Source organism: Leptonychotes weddellii, chromosome 14, assembly GCF_054177405.1.
Source record: "Leptonychotes weddellii isolate Sample4059 chromosome 14, ASM5417740v2, whole genome shotgun sequence".
NCBI lineage: Eukaryota > Metazoa > Chordata > Mammalia > Carnivora > Phocidae > Leptonychotes > Leptonychotes weddellii.
In genome coordinates, this window is record NC_138382.1 from 17882061 (window position 1) to 17886240 (window position 4180).

At 39.8% G+C, this 4180-nt stretch overlaps 1 pseudogene; it reads right to left on the minus strand.

Moving 5' to 3' along the window:
* Positions 1–342: 342 nt before the first annotated feature.
* Positions 343–445, minus strand: LOC115943760 (U2 spliceosomal RNA; annotated as a pseudogene).
* Between the last annotated feature and the right edge of the window lie 3735 nt (positions 446–4180).

Genomic DNA, 4180 nt, shown 5'->3' on the forward strand with positions numbered 1-4180 from the left:
CATCACGCCAGAAAAGGAAGACACCGATCAGAGTCTAAGGGATTGAGAATTGTGGAGCAGGTCAGCCATGTTTGATAAGCTGACAAGGTCAGTTCAAGAATGAATGAAACTTGTGGACAAGATAGCCAGAGGCAAAATGATATTTGGAAGGGGAAAAAGGAACAAAGAAAATAAGTCTTAGAGTTTTGTTTTTTTTTTTTAATTGCACCAGAGGAACTTTCACTTATTCATTTACTCATTGGTTTATTTGCAAATATTTACTGAATACCTTCTATGTGCCAGTCTTTACATCAATAAATCAGAGGTATACAAAATCATTCCTCTTTCAGGACTCCTATTCTAGTGTGGTAGTGACAATAGATAGCAAATATAGTAAGTATATAGTATTTTAAACTGATAAGAACAGATACTACACATGATCTTAGCCAAAAGGCCGAGAAGCGATTAAGTATATAGTATTTTAGAAAGTGAAAAGTGCTATGGGAAAAAACAGAATAGGCTTAGGGACATCAGGATGCAAAGTAGTGTGGGTGGAAGAAGGATTATAATACTAAGTTGTAGAGCAGTAAAGGATTCAACTAGTAAAATTCTTAAAAGGGACCACGCTTTACCTAGAAGAAAGTGAATGAAAACAATGACTTTGCAAAAATGCACTGGGATTCCAAATACTGGTTGACATCTGACCTGTGAGTTAGGACAAAAGGGGGACATTGAGTTAATGTCAACTGGATCTGTCCAATTTGGGCCTCTTTACCTTTAAACTTGTCTGTTCCTATTTGTCTTTACTACAGCTGAGATGAGCAAAGCAGTGATGTTAATAGTTTCCAGAATATCATGATAGGGAGCTGTGGAAAGTTTATTTTGTATAGACAAGCATCATCTAACACTTTCTACTGTGATCTAGGGTAATATGGAACCCACTAGGGCTTCCCTAATGGAGCAAACAGATTTCTAATCTCATCCTTTTTTTTCCCTGATATCAAATGCTACCAAAAAATAGCTTTAGTATTTTAATTAATGATTGACTTTAGGATATGCGTGAATACATTTGTGTGTTGTAGAAGTGAATGACAGAATCCAAAAGATTTTAAACTATATAGATAAATGAAGCCTTTAAGCCTATGATAACAAGAAAGCCCTGTAGGGGGAAAAAGTTATGTTACCAGTAACCCGGCATTTTATTAGTTAAAATTTCCCATTTTGAAATTGTCTTGAAGTTCTGCACAAAAGTGCAGAGAGGATATGTATCGATATGATGAATGAATGAGCATAAAGAAGAACATAATAATGACTCCAATCCCTCATGCATTATGAAAACGTACCCATATATCCACCATTGCTTTTTATTAAGAAAACTGAGCCTCCCAGAGGAGAAACATTATATAAATTGTACTGTTTAAAAATTGCTGTGTTCATTATGAGGAGCTTAATTATGGTCATCATTTACCTAAAAAAATCAAAGTCTTGTCAAGGAATTCATAATAATGAATGTTTCTCATTAAAAATTAATGAACAAGTGGCTGATTCTGAAGGTATAAATTCTGTGGACTATCATTATTTTCCTTTCTTGTTTAAAAGAATTAATATTCATGCAAATTAGATCCAAATGACTACAGTTTAGGTGGTTTCTTAGTACTACAGATTATGGATTTGTTTATCACCATAGAAGCCAATTATATTTGTCAGCATAGGCTAGATTATGCTGTGATAAACAAACCTGGAAATCTCAGCAGTTTGAGAAGACAAAGGTTTCTTTCTTGCTCACGCAGAATGGCTCTAAGTCAGAGTACCCCTCAAAGCAGCTCTCCTCCCGACAGTGACTCAGCAAACTCTGAGCCTTTCATTTTAAATCTCGGCCATTTCCCAACTTTCGGGATCATCATGGAACAGAAAGGGAGAGGAGGAAGGTTGTTCATCAACTCTTAAGTGCTTCAGCCTGAGGTAACACACATCACTGCTGTTCACAGCCCAATGCCACATGGTTTTGACTAGCACATCTGGGCTGTGCAGGGGGAAACAGATGAGTGTTCCGTAAATGATAATGTGCCTACAACAGGAGAAGCAAAATCCAAAGAAGAGATTGGTAAAAAGCATATTGCCTACTGGATAAGTTCTGCTCGGAGTTTTTTTGCATAACACCCGGGATGAGGGAGAGGGCAGAACGTTCCAAAACACAACTGAAAACATCTCTGTATCTCGAAAATGATAAAGTAATGCACAAATCCCTAAGTTAGAGATCTAATGCCCTTGCATCCCTGTGATCGGAAGCATACTATAATAATTGCTCACAGTCCAAGAGGGATCAAACCATCAGTTTAAAAAAAAAAAAAAGGCATCTGATAAATCCATCTCTCGAAGAGAAATGGAAAGAGTTACTTCCTTGAGTGTGGGGTCATCAAGGGCCCAGGCAAAGCCCCACTCATCAGAGGGAGGTACTGCATTCTGTTAAAGTCTGAGGAAGCCTCCCTTGGCCAAATTAACAAGGAAGACAGTGCTTTGACTGGGAAGGAAAAACTCTTCATTCTGAAGTCTTGTTTGAGAACACACACAATTTAACTCCCCGTTCTTCTTCATCCCTAGGCTAAAATAGCAAATAAATGAAGGACTGAGTTAATTAAATGCATATTTTAACAGCATTTATCTGGCATTGATTGGCTGAGGCCACTTCCAGTAAAGTGTGGAATAGTTAATACAAGTGCTGGCCATCTCCTAAAGGAGGTGACCTCAAGGTTATATAATTGTAGCAGTAATTTATTTAGCTTAAAATGAATGTGTTCTCAATTAGGTTGGCAGGCATTATAATAACACAAGTGGGATTTATATTTGCTTATGTCTTGGCTGTGAGGGTTTAGTTATTGGATTTGTTTGCCTATATTTAGTCCTGCCGTTCAGGATCCCTCCCTCTCCCTCCCTCTCAGTAAAGATCAGGAGGCTAGTTCATGCTGATTAATAGGGGCCCAGTCTTAGTGTTGCAGATATTGGCCTGATCTCGCTAGAGGCCACGGAGGAGCAGACACGTAGCAGGGCCACCAGAAGTCAACATGATCTGGGGGGTTCTGCTAGTAGGAACCGTTTCTCCCCCAGTGCAGATCCATCCACATCTTAAATTTGCCCCGTAAATTGGTGCTTAATATGAAAGTATATCACCGCTGGGGCACTGTAAGATTTACTGCAAGATTGATGTTGTTGGAGTTCATGTTTTAGAAACACACCTCTTCCTGTACTCTGCTAGACCTCCGAGGCAGAAAAACTGGTCCTCTATGGCAGAAACAACAATCGTCCATGATGCTCTACTCTCATATTTGAACTTCTGATTCTATTTGTTCAGATAGGGAAGCTGAAGCATCTTTACCTTTCCTTGGTCAGATGCAGTAAAGAAATTTTCAAAGTCAACATGCGAATGGCTGAATCTTTACCACCCTGGCCCCACCCAGGTCTCTGAATTTTTCAACCTTTGCATGCACGCCAAGTGTGCAACTAGTAATTCTGTATGAACAGCTAGAATGATCATGATTATCATTTTCATTTATTTACAAGCTGTCAGAGATGAGGGGTCGGTGGCTCACAGGGTTCCGCAGAGGCTGATCTGGAAGCATAGGACTCAACCAGTAGATGTCTCTATTAGACTCATAATCATGAAGTATTCATGCCCCCCTGGGAGGGTGCCAGCCCTCTCAAGATGAGTGTAGCCTGCTTGCAGAATGTGTATTTTTGTCCAAAATTTTTAAAAATCTAAAAAGGAAATCTGGCACCAGTCATCCTTGTGTTCTAGTTTAGGCTGTCAACTTCCCAACACAGTTTCTGTTTGGATCAACCAGTGGAGTAGGAGGGCCCACTCTTTCCCCTGATGGATAGAAGGTTCTCTCCCATGACAGTACCCCACCTAAAATACGACCCCTGTGCAACCTTCCTTCTCCAGGATACTGAGAAGGTAGGTACTCATCTCACTGTCTGCTCAGAGACCATCTGCTTTGCAGTGAGGGCTTTCACCAGCACAAATTTTATGGTCTTTGGGAAGAATAGAACTTTTTTTATTTCGGTTATGTATGCAGCAGATTCAAGTAAGTGATCAAGCCTGTGAAATTGCTGGAGATGAAAACTGTCACCGGAGCAAGAAGGGAGTCGTACCAACGTGTTCTCCAAAGCAGGGTGCTTGCCACCAGCTCATTTTTGTTTGAGG